At 34.8% G+C, this 21,918-nt stretch overlaps 1 long non-coding RNA gene across 1 annotated transcript; it reads left to right on the top strand.

Moving 5' to 3' along the window:
- Positions 1–5,418: 5,418 nt before the first annotated feature.
- Positions 5,419–19,387, top strand: LOC123537898 (uncharacterized). The gene is made up of 4 exons (XR_008368393.1): positions 5,419–5,655; positions 9,963–10,144; positions 12,133–12,368; positions 13,234–19,387. It is a non-coding gene; the product is annotated as an uncharacterized LOC123537898 (long non-coding RNA).
- The last annotated feature ends 2,531 nt before the right edge of the window (positions 19,388–21,918 follow it).

Genomic DNA, 21,918 nt, shown 5'->3' with positions numbered 1-21,918 from the left:
GTTTTCAGGTATGATTTTATCATGCTAATCAATAATATTAATCTCCAAACAAAAGTTCAAAATTCAAAAGTCATTCACTGGTAGAAAGTATGGATTGGAACATCCTCCTTGAAGATAACTTTGAAGGAAGTAACAAGAATTTCCCAGGCTACAGATATTTCTATCCAAACCCACAACCAGTGATATATACATTTTTTTTTGCATACTGTCTTCTGTAAATAATAGAAGAAATAAAACAAATAACTTTCTATAGGCACTATCTTACAATAGTTCGTTATTACATCATTTACAGTAAATAAGTAAATTGAGTTAAACTTCTGCATAAACACATAATATAAATATATATACACGTGAATTGTGAAAACAGAATTTCAGAAATGACACTCTTGGTATGTTCTCCCTGACTATTTGATAAAAGACATCGTGTCTGAAATCATTAGTCCTCCACCTCTGATTCATGTGGGGAAGTTGGCAGTTACCTACGGAGAACAGGTTTGTACTGGTACAGAATCCAGGAAAACTGGTTAGGTTAACTGTCAGCCGTTACATGACGGAAATACTGTTGAAAAATGATGTTAAACCCAAAACATAAGAAACGACACTCTTAGAGGTTGCTTTGCAAGATGAAAATGTAACACTTTTAGCTCACCCGAGCCAAAGGAACTGGGTGAGCTTTTGTGACCGCACAATGTCCGTTGTCCGTCGTGTGTCCGTCAGCAATTTCTAAAAAATCTTTTTCAAAACCACTTTGAATTACACTAAATTTCACAGGAATGACTGTCGTCAGTCAGTCCGTCTGTGCGTCCATCAACAATTTCTTGTCTCTACGATAGTGGTTTCATTTATGATTTGACTTTAACCAAACTTGCACACAACTTGTATCACCATAAGATCTTGGTTCCTTTCTTGAATTGGCCAGATCCCATTATGGGTTCCAGAGTTATGGCCCCTGAAAGGGCCAAAATTAGCTATTTTGACCTTGTCTGCACAATAGCAGCTTCATTTATGATTTTATTTTAACCAAAATTGCACACAACTTGTACACCATAAGATCTTGGTTCCTTTCTTGAACTAGCCAGACTCATAATGGGTTCCCAAGTTATGGCCCCTGAAAGGGCCAAAATTAGCTATTTTGACCTTGTCTGAGCAATAGCAGCTTCATTTATGACATTATTTTAACTAAACTTGCACACAACTTATATCACCACAAGATCTTGGTTCCTTTGTTAAACTGGCCAGATTCTATCATGGGTTCATTTGCTATTTTGGCTTTTGCAGCCATATAGAGACTTCATTTATGGTTTGATTTGATACAAACTTCCAAAATATCTTCAACAACAATAAATCTTGGATCCCATGACGAATCTGTCAGCTCCAGTCGAAGGTTCAAGAGTCATTATAATATATCAGATTACCTCACCTGATTGTAATCAAAATGGATTTATATCAGTAAGTACTTATAGTACTTATTTGAAATTTCATTTTTGTCATTAGTTGGACTGAGACAATCAGGGTAGATAACTGTGGACTGATTTTATGTCAAATTACCTCCCTTTATTTCAAATTAAAATGGGTTATTATCCATAATTAATGAAGACACTGATCTGAAATTGTATTTATGTCAACAGATGGACAATCAGTGAAGATACATAGTGACTGAATTTATGGCAAATTACCTGCCTTTCTTTTTTATCTAAATGAAAACATCTTAGCAGCTTCTAATGAGATTGGTTTGAAACGTTATGTCTTCCATGGTAAGAAATAGTCTTATTAGATAACTCTTGATGGAACATTTATCGATATTAATACTTTACTAATATATTGTTGTATAGGCTTGTACCCTGTATCTTCTACATGCATATACCAATGCATGATTACCTCCCCTGATTTTAATAAAAATGGACTTATCTCGGTAAAAATATATAGAACTCATTTGAAATTTCATTATTGTCTTTAGTTTGACCGAGACAATCATGGTAGATAGCTATGGACTGATTTTATGTCAGATTACCTCCCTTTGCTTCAAATTCAATGGAAAAGGGACTGTTACAAGAAAATGTTTATCCTGGTGATATTTAATGTGTATGCCTATGTGCTTTATGTCAAAACTTGATCATATCATTTTGAGCAATGGTACTCAGGTGAGCGATATAAGGCCTTCATGGACCTCTTGTTTTTCCTGTAGTTTAAACTGGACTGGATGAAACAGACTTACAGCATATATCATCAACAAATTATTTTATGTTTTCTGGGATACTTTTGTTCCATCATATTTTTTGCACTTTGAATGCAGTCGGAAATAAATTCATCTACATTACCTCAATGTGTTCACCGCAATATGTGCTTTCCCATAAGATGTCGTCCAGTGTCTGTGACACTATATCATTACAAACAGAATAACTGTCTTTTCTATTTTGTTAGTTTGTGCTGCAAAGCGTTCAATTAACACTGACCTGTGATTTTTCTGATAAATAGCAACATGTTCTGCCATAATGTACTATAACTAGTCTGTTGTCTAGGGTTAAGTCTTGTACGTGATACGCAAGTGATTTTCAATAAAATGGGTATTAGGAATTTCAGCTGCATTTCAGTACGCACACTGTATGAATTAAAATGGGTTTTCTGCAACTTAATTGCTTAAATATGCAAATACGCAGCTTATCTGGAGCTCTGAATTTTGGTATGTAGCATCATATAGTGGGCCTAAGGAAAAAAACTTTAAAAATCTTCTTGTCTAAAACCACATGACCTAGGCTTTTGATATTTGTTTTGTAGCATTGCCTTGTGGTCCTCTACCAAGATAGTTCAAATTATTCCCCTGGGGTGAAAAGAGGCCTGCCCTGGGGTCCCAAGTTTTACATAGACATATGGGAAAAAACTTTAAAAATCTTTGTCTGAAAGTTCAACGCCTATGCCTTTGATATTTTGTTGGTATCATTGCCTAGTTGATCTCTAACAAGATTTATCGAATTTTACCCCTTGGGTGAAAAGAGGCCCCGCCCCAGGGGTCACTTACCGGTAATATATCAGTTATATAGGAAAAAATACTTCAAATATTATCAGATCATATTTCCTAGACTGTTTAATTATATTTACCTGATAACCCCAAGTGATAAGGGGTTGCCCGACTGTGACCTTGACCTACTGACCTACTTGTTTTTTAAAATAGCCTTGAAATTTGGATGACATGTACAGTTTTGCACACTGATCTTAAAACTGACTTTTAGTGACCATGAATATGACCTACTGACCTACTTTATTGTTTTTGAAGCTTTAGCAAAGAAATTTGTTCAAGCAAGCAACTTAACTGAGGTGAGCGATATATGGCCATCATTGCCCTCTTGTTCAAAATGTACTGTCAATTTGCAAGTATGCGAGGTTAATTTCAAACCCAGATATGTAATATATTCATAGTTTACCAAATGTATGCATTTCATTAAATGGTACATCATTAGCTTGACTTTTCGAAGAAAAAGTAGCGCTATTGCACTCACCGTCGCCGTTGGTTAAAGTTTTTTATAAAGTCAAATATCTCTGATACTATCAAAGCTATTAACTTAAAATAATGCACGGAGGGGAACCTATGGTCTTCCTCCACAATCAAACCTGGAAAGTCACCATATGACCTAAAATTGTGAAACTTAAAATAGTTATTTATCATCAAAGTGTATACCAGGAGAAACAATCCCCTTAACTCTGATTTGAATTTTGATGGAGTTATGCCCCTTTTTGACTTAGAATTTTTGGTTAAAGTTGTTGATGAAGTCAAATATCTCTGGTACTACAAAAGCTATTGACTTGAAACTTAAAATAGTTATATACTAACAATCTACACCAGGCGGAACAATCCCCTTAACTCTAATTTGAATTTTGACAGAGTTATGCCCCTTTTTAACTTAAAATGTTTTGTTAAAGTTTTTGATAAAGTCAAATATCTCTGTTATTATCAAAGCTATTGGCTTGAAACTTTAAATAGTTATTTACTATCAAAGTCTACACCAGGAGAAACAAACCCCATAACTCTGATTTGAATTTTGACAGAGTTATGTCCCTGTTTAACTAAGATTTTTTGGTTAAAGTTTTATAAAGTTTTTACTGACAAAGCTCTAATTCAGAGTCAAGCACTGAGAAAAGTCGAGCGCGCTGTCTTACAGACAGCTCTTGTTTTATATTTCTAGGATTTTTTACTGTTATTGGTACATGTTGTCTTGGATAGAACTTCCAGGCATATAAAAGGCAAGTTTCACAAACTGCTGGTATTATGGCCAGACTTTACAATTGCAACATTTGTAAAAATATGGTCTGCATTGATATAAGATTTCATATGAAAAATATTTTTGATGTTTACAGTAAGTTTGCCAAGGATGAGCACTATGTGAAGTTCTTTGTACCTGAATTCGAACCCTTGGCACCACAGTTCTTTATCAGGGTGGTTTCTGACAAGTGGATGGGTGAGTTAAACAGTTCTGGTTTAAAACTGATGACAATTGCATTATACAAAACAAGTTGTTTGTTTTTCAAGAAATAAAACTCCAAACTTGAGAGTGTTAGTCATGAAACCAGTGTACACTGATTAAAAGTATCAGAAGATAGAACACAACAGTTTTTAGTAGAAATTTACTCATAGTAATCTTTAAAAAAAAATTAATCTGAAACTGCATTAATATGCAGACTGATCAAGATCTATACTGGTCACAAAGGCAGAGCAAATCCAGTACAGCGTGCTAAGGATTAATTAAGGGCGTATGCAAAACGTTTTATTTTGATATTAAATTAAACCTTGAGCATGATAGATGAAAAACATTATGATGCACAATATGTAGAGTTATATTTTCATTGAATTGTAGGAGCAGAGACATTATTATCAGTTTCATTCCTTCACCTGATACTGCCGGAGAAATATACCCCACCATTCCATCACCTGATACTGCCGGAGAAGTATACCTCACCATTCTGTCACCTGATACTGCCGGAGAAGTATACCCCACCATTCCGTCACCTGATACTGCCGGAGAAGTATACCCCACCCTTCCGTCACCTGATACTGCCAGAGAAGTATACCCCACATCACCTGATACTGCCGGAGAAGTATACCCCACCATTCAGTCACCTGATACTGCCGGAGAAGTATACCCCACCCTTCCGTCACCTGATACTGCCAGAGAAGTATACCCCACATCACCTGATACTGCCGGAGAAGTATAACCCACCATTCCGTCACCTGATACTGCCGGAGAAGTATACCCCACCCTTCCGTCACCTGATACTGCCAGAGAAGTATACCCCACATCACCTGATACTGCCAGAGAAGTATACCCCACATCACCTGATACTGCCGGAGAAGTATACCCCACCATTCAGTCACCTGATACTGCTGGAGAAGTATACCCCACCAACCTGATACTGCCGGAGAAGTATAACCCACATCACCTGATACTGCCGGAGAAGTATACCACCATTCAGTCACCTGATACTGCCAGAGAAGTATACCCCACATCACCTGATATTGCCGGAGAAGTATACCCCACATCACCTGATATTGCCGGAGAAGTATACCCCACCAACAGAGTTGTTACATCTGGGCTTTTAGCAATCCCAACTTTGAATTCCTGTGCAGTGAAAATTTTCCATTCTTCAACCCAGTACAAACACAAGGTAAATTCCAACAGTGTATTTTTCTTAAGTTTGGAATGCTCATTAAATTTAAATCTCAAAGCAGGGTCACATTCACATTGTTATATATCTCTTTGACCAGTTGTTCAGTGTAAAAAGTAGGGATGGGAATGAATGCTCGAAAATCAGCTGAATATTCAAATATGAAAATCAAATTTGAATATTCATAAATTAGTGAATAGTTCTGTTTTTTCAAAATAAGTATCATTTATTTTGGGCAATATAAGAATGCTAATTCTGCAGAATAAAACAGTTTGTTCTGTCGTGTTTGTTTATCGCGTATCAAAAGATGTTCAATTAACAAGAAAATTGCAATGCATAATTGGCAGGTGCTACCGTTACGGATTAACAAACACAGTTTGCAACAGGCATATTAATGTAATGCATGTCAAAAATTGTCCCAAGAAAAATTCAAAATTGCAATGCATATTGTCAGGTGTCATGGTAACAGATTAACAGTTTGCATCAGGTGTGATGCCTTTTTTATCTTTTGTTCATTTTTATTGGTGCCAGTTTTATGCAACAAATTTTAGAATTATTATTGTTTTAGAAAATAATACCAAACTTGTACATATTGGGAATCTTTTTGCAATATTTTGTACAACATTTCATATGGTCCACAGAATCGGTTTTCATCCTCAGTGCCCGGGAAATCGGCTGTATTTGAAATAAAATTTGAAGCAGCTTATAATAAAATCAAGTAATATATGATTGATGCATAAGATCATGTTGAAGGAGGTTTAAATCTGCCTTCGTTGAGTTTGTCTGCTTTTTACACGCCAGTTCAAAATTTTCAAAACGGCAGGGCTTATACAACAGCGCGATACATGCTTAAATTGGATGACCTGCAATTTTTAGCTCGACTATTCATAGAATAGTAGAGCTATTGGACTCGCCCATGTGTCCGCGTCCGCATCCGTGTTCCAATTTGGTTAAGTTTTTGTATGTAAGCTTATATCTCAGTAACAACTAGAGGGAATGGATTGAAACTTCACACACTTATTCACTGTGATAAACTGACTTACATTGCACAGGTTCCATAATTGCCCCTTTTTGGACTTAGAAATTTTTGGTAAAGGTTTTGTATGTAAGCTGGTATCTCAGTAACCACTAGTGGGAATGGATAACCTTGATGAAAGCTAGGCTGAGTTCGAAAATGAGTCATCTGGGGTCAAAAACTAGGTCACTAGGTCAAATCAAAGAAAAACCTTGTGTATGCGATAGAGGCTGTATTTTTCAATTGATCTTCATAAATTTTAATCAGAATGTTTACCATGATGAAATCTAGTTTAAGTTTGAAAATGGGTCATCTAGAGTTAAAAACAGGTCACTATGTCAAATTAAAGAAAAACCTTGTGTATGATTTAGAGAGTGATTGCCTTGATGAAATCTAGGCCAAGTGTGAAAATGGTTAATGTTTGGTCTAAAACTAGGTCACTAGGTCAAATCAAAGAAAAACCTTGTGTGTGCGCGATATAAACTGTATTTTTCAATTGATCTTCATGAATTTTAGTCTGAATGATTGCCTTGATGATTTATAGGTCAAGTTAGACTATGGGTCATCTTCGGTCAGATACTAGGTCACTCGGTCAAATCAAAGAAAAACCCTGTGTGTGCAATAGGGCTGCATTTTACATCGGATCTTCATGAATTTTGATCAGAATGTGTGTCTGGATGAAATCTAGAAGGAATTTGAATATAGGTCATCTAGGTTCAAAAACTAGGTCACCAGGTCAAATCAAAGAAAAACCTTGTTTACGCAATAGGGGCTGCATTTTACACTGGATATTCATAAAATTTAGTCAGAATGATTGCCTTGATGAAATCTAAGTCATGTTAGAATATGGGTCATTTGGGGTCAAAAACTAGGTCACTAGGTCAAATCAAAGAAAAACCTTGTGTATGCAATAGAGACTGTATTTTTATACGCCCGTTTGAAAAACGGGACGTATTATGGGAACGCCCCTGGCTGGCGGGCGGGCGGCATCCACAGACTTTGTCCGGAGCATATCTTCTACATGCATGAAGGGATTTTGATGAAACTTGGCACAGTTGTTCACCATCATGAGACGGAGTGTCATGCACAAAAACCAGGTCCCTAGGTCTAAGGTCAAGGTCACACTTAGAGGTCAAAGGTCAAATTCAAGAATGACTTTGTCCGGAGCATATCTTCTTCATGCATGATTTTGATGAAAGTTGGCACAATTGTTCATCATCATGAGACGGAGTGTCATGCGCAAGAACCAGGTCCCTAGGTCTTAAGGTCAAGGTCACACTTAGAGGTCAAAGGATACAAGAAAGAAAACTTTGTCCGGAGCATATCTTCTTCATGCATGGAGGGATTTTGATATAACTTGGCACAAATGTTCACCACCACAAGGCGGAGTGTCATGCGCAAGAACCAGGTCCCTAGGTCTAAGGTCAAGGTCACACTTAGAGGTCAAAGGACACAAGAATAAAAGCCTTGTCCGGAGCATTTCTTCTTCATGCATAGAGGGATTTTGATATAACTTTGCACAAATGTTCACCACTACGAAGCAGAGTGTCATGCGCAAGAACCAGGTCCCTAGGTCAAAGGTCAAGGTCACACTTAGAGGCCAAAGGTCAGATACAAGAATGACTTTGTCCGAAGCATTTCTTCTTCATGCATGGAGGGATTTTGATGTAACTTGGCACAATTATACACCATCATGAGACAAAGTGTCATGCGCAGTTCCCTTCTTTAGAATTACTTCCCTTTGTTGTTACTATAAATAGCTTATATTGTAACTTTTTCTTTACTAGTCGTAGGGAAAAATCAAGACCACTTTTCTGTAGTACAACATGCATGCTACATCCAATTGTGATGTGTATTTTGACCAATCTCTACCTAGTAAAGATTTTTGTGTGGACGTACAATTTTTTTTTTTTGAATTTTTTTTGAATTTTTTTTTTTTTTTTTAAGATTATCTTCCCTTAGTTGTTACTATAAATAACTTATATTGTAACTTTTTTATAATTGACCGTAGGGAAAAAACAAGACCACTTTTCTGTGGTACAACATAGATGTTACTTTCAAATTTTAGGTGTATTTTAAGGTATCTCTACATGGTAAGGAGTTTTTTTGTGGACTTAGAAAAACAAATCACTTACAATGATTACTAAACAACCACAAAATTAAAATTTCATTTGCAAATACAGGTGCTAGAGTAAAGAAATTTGCTGTGACGGGCGTATATTGTGACATTCTGGCACTCTTGTTCAATTTATCTTCATAAAATTTGGTCAGAATAATTGCCTTGATAAAATTAAGGTCAAGTTTGGTCGTCTTGGGTCAAAAACTAGGTCGCTAGGACAAATCAAAGAAAAACGTTTGGTATGCGATAGAGGTTGTATTTTTCAATTGAGGTTGATGAAATTTGCTCAGAATGATTGCCTTGATCAAATCAAGGTCAGTTTCGAATATAGGTCATTTTTGCTCAAAACTAGGTCACAAGGTCAAATTGAAGAAAATTCTTGTTTACACTTAAGACACCACATTTTTGGTCCAATCATCGAAAATTGGTCGAATATTTGTTTCCATTAAATCACTAGGTCAAACATGTTTACACTATTATGGTGTGTTTATCAGTTGAGTGTCCTAGGGCCATCTTGGCCCACTTGTTCCATTTATCTACATGTGAAGTTGTAACTTATTACACATTCATCAGGATCAACATAACATACATTTATTATGTACACTTAAAACATTCGTTTTCTGTTAAACTGTTCTTGACTAATGAAATTATTTACTTCTTAGTAAATCCTTAACTTTTTGTCGGATATTTTTTTGCCATTCCTTACCACAAACTCTTTCGGGAAGGGATACCAAGTCATTGAATGTTCTTGTTGTTTTTGAAGCTTTATCCCTTACCATGCTAAATTTCTATGATGATTTTATCCATCTTTCACTTTGGACAGTACTTCAGACCGTTAAAAGGGGTGCATACCAAAAAGATACTGACTGAATGGAGAACAATGCAGATCATGATCAGACTGCAGGCATGTGCAGGCTGATCAAGATCTACACCTGTCGCTAAGGCAAAATCACTTATGTCCAGCATGGTAAGGGTTAGCATAGAAATTTGTTCAAGCAAGCAACTAAACCCATGTGAGCGATATAGGGCCATTATGGCCCTCTTGTTTATGTTCAGATGTGGAAATCCGTGAATTCATATACCCACAAAATAGCCATTTTAGTCTAAACCACAAAATCGAATGCCTACAAATTGAATGATTTTACAGTATACAACTTTATTTGAATGTTTCAGCTATGAGTGACAGCATTGGTAGGCCAGTGTGGATGAGTAATTTCCTGTCAGTATTCATCCAATTGTAACTCAAATTTGAAAAAAAAAAAGGAAATGGAGAAAAGGGCTGGTGACATTGTAGAAAAAGTTGCCCAACAGCCTCCTGCAGGTGCAGCAAAGGATGCTTCTAGCAAAGAGATGTAGTAAGTAATTTATGTATTTTAACCTTGACCCTGCTAAATTTCTACAATGGACTGATCCATCATTCAATTTAGGCAGTACCACTTGCTATTTGAAGGGGTGTTTGCTGAAAATGCACTGACTGAATAGTCAGCAGTGCAGACCAAGGTGAGCCTGCACGAATGTGCCACCGGGGGCATCAAGCATTTATTGAACACAGCTCCTTGTTATCCCCCGACGAAAGTCGGAGGGATATAGTATTGGCGCTGTCTGTCCGTCGTCCGTCCGGAGCCATATCTAGGAAATGGCTGGGAATATTTATACAAAACTTCAAATACATTTTCACCATTATGAGTTTTTGCGGCACGCCAAGTTTCAGTCAGATTGCCAAAGTAACACCAGAGTTATGGCCCTTAGAAGTTTCTAGTGTTAACTATATAGGGTACTATGAACATGGGTATTTCTGCATCATAACTTTTGATATATTTGACCTATAACTATGAAACTTAAACAGAATTTAGATCACCATAATGTGTTTGTGTTCACATAATTTCGTTTTGATTTATTCAGTAAATTAAGAGTTATTGCCCTTTAATTGTATAAAATCCACATATTTGTACATAAGAAACTTACCATTTGGTAGAATTTCATTAAATTTCTTTCATTCTTTTCCATGAACATTTATTGTAAACATGTGAAGTTGTGTACCCTTACCTTGATCACAACCCCTCCCCCTCTGAACCCCCACCCCCCAACTCCCCAACCCCCCCAAAAAATCATTCCTTATTTTAGAGCCCGTCTTATTTGGGGCCCGTCAAGTTTCAGTCAGATTGCCCAAGTAACACCAGAGTTTTGGCCCTTAAAAGTTTCTAGTGTTAACTGTATAGAGTACTATAGATATGGCAATTTCTGCATAACTTTTGATATATTTGACCTTGAACTATGAAACTTAAACAGAATTTAGAGCACTATAATATGTTTATGCACACACAATTTCGTATGGATTTCTTTTGTAAGTTCACAGTTATTGCCCTTTAATTGTCTAAAAATCCACATAATTTGTACATAACAAACTTAGCATTTGGCAGAATTTCATTAAATTTCTTTCATTCTTTTCCATGAACATTTATTATTAACATGTGAAGTTGTGCACCCACACCTGGTCACCCACTTGCCTTTGTCACACCCTCTCCCCCACCCCCCACCCCCCAAAAAAAATCATTATTTAAATTTTTTTCAAACCTTCCATGAATAATTATCAACATGCAACTTGTACCATTCCTCCACCTGGCTCCCCCCTCCACCCCCTACCTCACTCCCCCACCACTTCACCTTTTTTTTTCATTTGTAATTTTCCATTTAGGCCTATATTTATAATACACATGTGAAATTTTGTTTCCTCACCCGTCCACCCACCCCCTAAAAAAATAAGTATAGATACATAATTATATATATTTCCATTCCATTTTTTTTTTTTTAGTTAAATGCTCAAACATTCAACATGTTAAGTTGAGACTGCACAAACCTTGCCCTCAGCCATGTTCAAGATATCTTACTTGATTGTGTTCTCTTAAGGACTTCTGTTCTTTTAAGTTCAAATGTACATGAACTTGTTAATCAGCAACACCTGGTGCCTAACCACTCAAAGACAATATTTCGTTCCAGTTAAACTTCAAGCTCACATTTCAAATAACTGCATTTAATTTTAAAAGCTAAGCTTATTAGAGTAAGGATATCCCATTCAAAATCAATTCTTTAGTCAGGATCAAAGTATCATACATTTATTATGTACTCTTTAATTAAACATTTGTTTTCTGTTAAATTGATTTTGACTAATGAAATTATTTGCTTCTTAGTAACATCCTTAACTTTTTGCCGGATATATTTTTTTTGCCGTTCCTCACCACAAACCCTTTCACCGGGGGATACCAATTCATCGAATTTGCTTGTTTTTTAATAAATAGAGTTTTTAATTGACAGTTTGTGTATTATTTGACCATTTTCTTATCAGGGATGTGGCTGCAAGTAGAAACTGACAAGGCAGCGAAGCATTCTTGTGTAGATGATGACAATGACTGCATCTCTACAAAATGAGGGAAAAAAGGTCAACACAGTCATCATCAACACTCTGTCAACAGAACTGCTGTCAGAACAAGGGAAAAAAACAGTTTCCATGCCAAACTAGAACTGGAATGTCATGTGCAGTAGACACAGCTTGGCACAAAAGGGGATTTAACAGTTTAACGTGTAAGCTCTTATTCTGTAATAGTGTTATCCAGCCTGTTCAGCTGAATGGGTGAGAGTATATTTATCTAGGAGTTTGTCACGAGGACACAGTTGATGTTGAGAAGCTGCCAGATCCTGTTTCAAGAGGGGAGTTCAAGCCTGTAACCCAGGTTCCTTGAGAGCCAACATTCATTACATTTGATCTGGAAACTACCAACCTCAGTATTTCTTGCAAAATATTTCTATGATATTTGTAAGATAAAAAACATACGAATATTTCCAACTGAAACAGCACAGAAGGAAGTAGAGAATCATAACTATGATAGAAATGTTTTTTATTGTAACTTGACAAATTGTAACTTTATGTATTTAGACACTACACAGTTATCGACTTTTTCATAGGTTGATATCAGGATTTATAAACCTGAAAAGTTACATTCACCGAGCCGAAGGCGAGGTGAATATAACTTTTTGAGGGTTGATATATCCTGATATCAACCTATGAAGAAGTCAATAATTGTTTTATTACATGAATAAATGTGTAGTCGGTCCTGTTATTACAATTGTATCTTTAATAAAGAAATAAGGAATAAATTTATACCAGATCAGGTTGATATTGGTTTTTCAAGCACCTACTTCGATCTATTTTTATTTTCGAACTATTTATAACCAAGATAAGTTGATATGATATGTACTAATTACTTTTCGAATCATTTTCAGCCAATCAGAAAAACAATAAAATACAGTCATGTAATAAATATGTTTATATTATTGAATGACAATAACTGACATTTCATAGGTAATTACAGTATAACTTGTGCTATAGACCACCAGAGAACAGACACCATCTGGCTCGTATCATATTTTATTGTTGTTGTCTTTGCAGTTCGAGGCGGACAGTTTCCTCATATCACACTGATGGCTGCTGCAGAGCTGAACAGTGGACAGTTTCCTCATATCACACTGATAGCTGCTGCAGAGCTGAACAGTGGACATTCCTTCAATACATACGTTTTACCTAAAACACTGATCACCTCAACAGCCCAACAAGTTACTGGAATTGTAATGTCAGGTAGTAACTGTATGTCAGTAAATGGAATGCCAGTGGAAGCAGAATTTAAAACTACATCACTGGAAAAGTTCTGTAAATGGCTAGAACAGTCAGGTGGCCCGCAATGGCAGAAGATTTGACTTTCCAGTTCTGATGAAAGCAGTAGCCTGTTGTAAAATTCTTGAGAGCTTTTTTAAATGTGTGTCTGAATTTGTTGCTTCTCTAACAGTTTTACGCACACTTTTTCCTGGCAGTTTCTGGTACAAACAAGATCTTGTCCAGGAATTTTGAGTGAAAGTTATGGAGAGTGAAAGCTATGGAGCACAGAATGCCACGGAGGATGTTAAAGCATTAGGAAATCTTTGAAAACACTTGTCAATATCGCCTAAAACAATGTTTTCATTTAATTATTCTCCAAAACCTGTACAACAAATATTCAGGCCTCAATCATTTGAAAATAATTGTCAGGCACAAGGGAGAAGATGGGCACGTACATTGTTGATATAGTGAAGGACAACCATGTGTTACAAATTCAAAGAGGGCATAAGAGACAGTTATTCTAAACCTTGTGGAGTATTTAAAAAATGATTTTATCATACCTCATAGCTTATGCTCCATATTGTAATTTTAAAAGAGTAAGAAATGTTAAAAAATGATGTGTCTTGATCTGTATGTCAAGTTTTATGCTTTCATTTGGTTACCTATTTTGAACTCTTAGAACATATTATTATATTATGTATATGAACATTTTACTTTATTAAAATTTATTTATTAACATTTATTTTTATGTACAAGTGTTACATGCATTTTTTATTAATAGAAGTAAAAAAAAAATGGGAGTTCTTTGTTTTAAAATCCAGTGAATTTAGGTTTTACAGTATAAAGCTTTTGTTTACATTTTACCCCTACTCTAAAACAAGATATTTTTAGAAAATCAGATGGTGAAAAGTAGATAATTCTTTGTGTATTTGTTTCATACAATGATACAAATAATTTGTATTTAGTCACTACACATTTAATATTTATAACTTAAAAAAAAAAGAAAAAAAAGTTGAGACCAGAATTTTTTCCTGAAAATTGCCAACTTTATGGCTTGGGGGGTATAGGAGAAAAGTATTTCAAAAAAATTCTTGTACAAATGTATATCATAAATCTTCATATGTATTTATTATGTCTCCCACCACACAGTGGTATGGGAGACATATTGATTTACTCAAGTCTGTCTGTCTGTCTGTCACAAAGCTTGTCCGCACTCTAAGTCGAACATTTCTCATCTGATCTTCACCAAACTTCAACAAAATGTGTCTGCCCATAAGTGCTCAGCCAAGTTTGATAACTAGCCAAGTTGGCCTAGTAGTTTAGGCGTCCTTTTGGTGTCAAGAAAGCGCATGCACATGTGGATTAAGTAAACAGTATATAAAGACTGACTTGCTATTAGATGATTAGGCAGTTGTGGGAGACATGTGTTTTTCTTAAAAGCATCTCTAGTTTAACATTGTTTAAGTAGTGAACTTACACTGAAACTGTTGTATTTTGATGAATTTGAAAAAAAATAAGAATTTCACATAGTTTATTTCATTTTATCAGTGAAATTGGCATATAAGGAGTTGTGCTCTTTATGATTTTATAACTTTTTTTTGAATGGTTAAAATCATTTAAAATTTTAGAAATAATTCACCCAAGTGATACAGATAATAAAAATAAAAAGCTTGGTCTGATTTGAAATGTGACCATTTAGGGTCATAAATCCTTCGTTAACTCATTTTGGATATGTCTGTACACGATGCTGCATGGAACCTATGACACTGTTGCAGACAGTGTCCTCTAACCTGCCCTTCCATGATTCTAGCTACTTTAAATTACATTTCTTGTTTATTTTGCTACAGTACATTTTATAGCTTTAAATTGTGCAAACTATAGCAAAAAAATGATTTTGGGCACACAAACTTTCAAGTAAAACAACATTTAAAACAAAAATTGCATGTGTCAAGAGTATAAACATAATTAAAAACTGTAATATTTGTCAGAAATAACTGTTGAAGTATCCTGAATTTTTTTTTTCAGTTTGTAATCAGCACAAGGTGAAAGCTCTTTACTAGTGATCTCTGTGTAACTAAGTTCTCTTATGTACAGTGATAAATATGAACTTTCCAAGTTCTAGCTGCCAAGTCTTGAAATTTTGAAATCGAGTTATTTCAGTAATAATGAACTTGTCCATCTTTCAATATGGACAGTAAGTATTGTAAATGGTTTATTTCCTGATGCTTTCAAAGAGGCTTATGTTCTCCCAATATTCAAAGGTGGGGATAAAGAAGACCCAAATAACTACAGGCCAATATCTATTTTGCCTAAAATTTCCATTTCTTCTTAAAGAAAACTTAACATCATTCACAAAACTCAATCATACAGCACTAACTACCAGTAGACTAATAGAAGCATAGCTTTCAAATATAGATTCTGGTAAATACGTTGGAACTGTTTTATGTTTTTAGATCTATGAAAAGCTTTTGATCTCGGTGACTATAACTTTTATTGCATAAACTGAAACTATCATTTTTAGATCAAAGTTTTGAATTTTTCAAATCATATCTATAAAACTGAACTCAAATGATAAAAGCGAGAAACTCCAAATCTAAAAGTATGCTTGTAACCTCTGGAGTTCCTCAAGGTTCAATTCTTGACCCACTTTTATTTTTACAACATAAACAATGATGTCGCTTTAGCTTCAGAGTGGCAATATAGACCTCTATGCTGATGACTGCTAAAAATCAGATTATGATTTAGATAAAGTGCAAACTAAACTCCAGCAGAATTTAGATGTTGTGCAACAAGGGTGCAATTTAAACAATATATGTCACTTCATCCAAAGAAAACAAAATGCATGGTTTTGTTTACTAAACAAAAAAGTAACCATTGTAAGAACTATTTTTATGTATTTCCAAGCAAGTAACATAAAATGTCAAGGTGCAGAAATTACATGGTGTTTATATAGACAACACATTGTCATGTAATGTTTAAATTGAAACAGTTTGCACTAAACTTGACTCAAAAATAGCATTGTTGAGACGTATATTGTACTATTGTATTAGATCTATATGACAGATGAAATGGAAAAAATTATTCTATAATGCATAATTATGTGATGTCAGTATTTGATTATTGTTGTATTGTATGGTGTCAAGAAAATAAGAGTTCTTTAAAGAAAATGAAAATTTAAGGTAGAGCTGCAAAAAATTATTTTGAATAAAACGTTCCAAACAAGAACATAAGATATGCGAGAAGAACTTGGGTGGATGTCATTTAATGAAAGATGTAACTTTCACACAAGTTGTCTTATTTATAAAGCTTGCAACAATTTAGCACCCTCATATATCTCTGAAATTTTAACCTTTTTCCAGCAATGAAACATACAGTCCAAGATCTGCTGCTCATAATGACATAGTTGTACCTTGACATCATACAAATTATGGTAAAAAAACCCTTTTGTTACAATGGTGCAAATGTTAGGAATTCAATACCAAATGAAATTTGCTCAACATGTTTTCTAACATATTTTTAAATACTAGAAATATATTAAGTATATCTTGCATTTGGCTGCCTTAAGAATCTCTTTGTTTATATCAACTGAATTATAACTATGCCATTATAATATAATTATGCATGTATATATTATGTTACTAATTGATTGCCTAAATGGAAATTGTATATCTATTTTAAGGGGTGTTTGTCTAAGAATGAATGTGATATTAATTAGCATATGTGATAGTGTAAATTTTATTTGGTGGTTGCTGTTGTTTAGAAGGCCACATTAAAAAGTAAGAAGTATCATTTGTACTTTTCACTGATCTTTATCTTCATTTGCTTCAATCTATAGATAAAGATGTTATTATTATAACAGGAAACAATCCATATTTTATCTTGCTTACTTATGCCTTAAACTGTAATATTATTCTGTCAAGCATATTTAGGGTGTGTGTCATACAATGTGTTTCGCATTGTTTCAAGTATTTTTTCTGTATGCATGTCAAATACACATCAGATTGCAACATTTAAGGGTGTTCTTACTAAACATACTCAGAGTGGGCATGCCCCTCACCCCTCTAACACTTTAGCACACCAACCAAACCAAAATTCCGGATCTACCCTTGAAAATTACAAACTTTGAGGCAGCTAGTTTTCACGTATAATAACCTGTGTGATTGTTCAGGCAAATTCTTTCAACTTCATTACAAAAGCAAGGTTTAATTTTAGTCAATTTCTAAATCTAAAGAAAGTGTTAATTCTTTGTTCATAGCATGTTTTTCAGTACTGAGTAGTTCAGTAAAATCTAATGGAAGTTGTTCATAGTCAAAGAAAAAATATTTGTGAAATTTTAGAGCAATGTTCTGAATTACTTATCATAGCCAGAAGTCAGGAATTTAATTATTGGTGAATTTTTTTAACTTTTTCTACAGTTTGAAGGGAAATGCTTCAGGGTCTATTTTCTACTTTGCTGAAATCTGGACATCTATTTGTCAGTTGTGTTTCAAGTGTCATAGATGATGGGAAAAAATAGATCCTGTTTTGCCAAATATAGAATTAATGCTCATTAACTAGAAATAGAAGTAGGCAGATACAGTAAACCTCCTTAGTGTAAAAACTTTCCGCTACTATCAGATTCTGGTATGAACAAACTTATATTTCTTCTAAGTAATGATGTGTCCATTTTATACCTGTTAGCCAGATTTATATACGACTGTTTTTGTCTTAGACATAGCAATGAATCCTATTAAATCATTCCATTCTCATAGTTTTCCTCATGTCTTTAATGTATATGATTCCTTGATATTACTAGCCATTATGTAATATTGTACTAGTCATAATATTATATTCTGTTATATAACTAGTCCTAATAGTATATTATAATTTTCTGCCAGTATCACATTACTGTTTTTTATTACTATTATATTCTTTTTCTGTTGATTTGTAGTGTTTGAAACTTTGTGTATATATCAAAATTGTCATGCCCGAGAGGGCCCGAAACTGAAAATAAAAGATATTCTAAACTGTGAGAAACTGAAGGCCTATCAAGGGTTACAAATGTAAAGAGGATACTGGAGGTAGATGTCATTCCAAAATTGGCATCATTTTCAACTAATGATTACATGAACTGAAGTGGGTGGAGTATGGGACAGATGACAGTTTCATTTCAAAAATTTCAAAATCAGAACAATAATGTTCTTCTCTTGATGTTTTTTTTTTTTTTTTTTTTTTTTTTAACTTACTTTTCTTGTGGCACTGCTTTCATTTTAATTCTCTTCTTATCTAATTAGTTATGTATAATTCATATGACAATTTTGTCAAAAAAAAAATTTTTCTTCTTATTTGTTATCGTTTTTTCTTTCTATTCATTTTTATCTCCCTTCATGTCTTATCAATAAGTGTAACAGCCTTGCAATGTTCGCATTTTTGTATCAAGTGTTATTATGTTTACTTTAGTTTATATCGGTTATTACATATGTGACATAATAACAATATTATTTCCTTAAATGTAATCCAACGCTTTCCCGTATTTTTCTCACAAAAGAGTTTTTAGGGTTTTAGTGCGCGGATTACAAATAACATTTATTCTTTCACCACTTGTACATAATTTTATCTTATCTTAATCTCTGTTCATTGTACTACATAAGAATTAATTTGTTCATAATACATTATTTTTATTCATGTCTTTCAATTCACTGTATATATTAGGATGATTTTTTACATTATTATGTTAGACGACCATATGTTAGCCTGGCTATAGCCAAATATGTTATCCTCTTTAGATAAAGTTATTATTATTACCCATAAAATATGAATGTCTCGGTCTTGTTATATTGTGGCTTGAAACTTTTAAGAAGTAAAATTAAATGTACTTGAAACTTGTTATACTTTATGCTCTCGTGATGCAAATAGTATATTGTTCTCATATTTTGTCTATGAAATTTCTGTAAGTAAACGTTAAACATTATTTGATTTTAGTTTGTTCTATTTATTACCTTACTTTAGAAAAGTATATTCTGATTAAGGCACTGTTCATGCATGGCTGTAATGGACAGATATCTACAAACACTTTTTAAGCTCCACTATACAAAGTATGGAGAGCTGTCCTACTCGACCCAGCTTCTGTATCCTGCGTCTGCACCTTGGTTCAAGTTTTGATGCACTTTCTTTATCATTGTAACAACTCAATGGATTTGTTTCAAACTTGACATAGTTATTCCTCATCATCACTACATCATTTAACACAAGGGTCATAACTCTCGCAACAATATTTCATGTATTATCTCCCCTTTTTACTTAGAATTTCAGGTAAATGCTTTGATACACTTTCACACCATCTCAGTTATTACTGAATGGATTTGATTCAAACTAAAAGTAGTTGTTCCATATCATCCCCCACATCATGTGACACAAGGTCCATAACTCTTGCACCAATATTTCATGAGTTATGCCCCCTTTTACTTAGATTTTCAGATTGATTTTGGTGACTTTTCATTATATCTTTGTCATTACTTAATGAATTATGTCTCCCCCCCCCCCCCCCCCCCGGGAAACATATATTGTTTTTTGCCCTGTCCGTCCTCACGTACGTCACACTTCATTTCCGAGCAATAACTGGAGAACCATTTGACTAGAACCTTTAAACTTAATAGGTTGGTAGGGCTTATGGAGGAGACGACCCCTATTGTTTTTGGGGTCACTCAGTCAAAGGTCAAGGTCACAGGGGCCTGAACATGGAAATCCATTTCCGATCAATAACTCGAGAACGACTTGACCCAAAATGTTGAAACTTCATGGGATGATTGGTCATGCAAAGTAGATGACCCCTATTGATTTTGGGGTCACTCTGTCGAAGGTCAAGGTCACAGGGGCTGAACATGGAAAACCATTCCCGATCAATAACTTAAGATCGACTTGACCCAGAGTGTTGAAACTTCATAGGATGACCCCTATTGATTTTGGGGCCACTCTGTTAAAGGTCAAAGTCTCGGGGGACTGTCCATTGAAAACCGTTTCCAATCAATAACTTGAGAACCTCTCGACCCAGAATGTTGAAACTTATAGGATGATTGTTCCTGCAGAGTAAATGACCCCTATTTGTTTTTGGGGCCACTCCGTTAAAGGTCAAGGTCACAGGGGCCTGAACATTGAAAACCATTTCCGGTCAATAACTTCGGAACCTCTTGACCCAGAATGTTGAAACTTCATAGGATGATTGAACATGCAGAGTAGATGACGCCTATCGATTTTGGGGTCACTCTGTTAAAGGTCAAGGTCACAGGAGCCTGAACATGGAAAACAATTTCCGATCAATAACTTGAGAACCACCTGACCCAGAATGTTGAAACTTCATAGGATGATTGAACATGCAGAGTAGATGACCCTATTGATTTTTTTTTGTCAGTCTATTAAAGGTCAAGGTCACAGGGGCCTGGTCATGTAAAATCATTTCCGGAAAATAACTTGAGAACCACTTAACCTAGAATGTTGAAACTTAATAGGATGATTGGACATGCAGAGTAGATGACCCCTATTTATTTTGGGGTCACTTGATCAAAGGTCAAGGTCGCAGGAGCCTGAACAGTGACTTCAGAACCACAAGGCCAAGAGTGTTGAAACTTAGCAGGATGACTGGACATGCCAAGTAGATGATCCCTATAGCAGCCAACCATCAGTGTCTCTTTGACTTTCTCTCCTGACCTCTATTGACTTCTTGCCTATAGGACTTTGCATTGGGGGAGACATGTGCTTTTTTACAAAAGCAATTTCTAGTTTGATTAAAATTTAAATTAGTTTTTCCAGTTCATCAATCTCATCATGAATTTTGGTGCACTTTCACTGTATCACAGTTATTACAGAGAGGATTTGATTCAAGCTTAGAACAGTTGTTCCACATCATTTTTTTACTCAATGACCATAACTCTTGCACCAGTATTACATGAATTATGCCTCTTTTTGCTTTGAATTTCAGTAGTTCAATTTCGGTGCCTTTTCGCTATGTCCCTTTAATACTTACTTAATGTTTTGATACACTTATCTTTATCTCTCTTATTACCTACTAACTTGCTCAGTAATTGGATCACATGAAATAAGAGAATAGAATAGAATAGAATATTTTGTAATAAGCCATCTATGGTCCATGAAAAAAGCGTAAATAATCATAGTATATAAAACACAATGATAACATGACCAGTCACATTACAAATAAGAATAACATTACACAAATAAGAGAGAAAAAATTTCAAACATATTTAATTGTAAACCGACCTGTATAATTTTTTTTTCATCTTTTCCGGCAGAATGCTTAAATACTCTTAAAACAGTTTTCTTCTTTCAAAAGCCATATGTGTGTTGATAGTTTTCAGCTCACCTGAGCACAATGTGCTTAGGGTGAGATTTTGTGATCGCTGGTGTCATTCTGTCCACACCTTTTCTTCAAACAACATCTCCGAAAGCATTGGATGGAAGTTGATGAAACTTGGTCTGGATGTTTCTTTG

This window comes from Mercenaria mercenaria, chromosome 18 (assembly GCF_021730395.1).
Source record: "Mercenaria mercenaria strain notata chromosome 18, MADL_Memer_1, whole genome shotgun sequence".
In the NCBI taxonomy this organism is placed as follows: domain Eukaryota; kingdom Metazoa; phylum Mollusca; class Bivalvia; order Venerida; family Veneridae; genus Mercenaria; species Mercenaria mercenaria.
The sequence above is the reverse complement of the archived record's forward strand: the minus strand, read 5'-3'. Positions and strand labels throughout refer to the sequence as shown.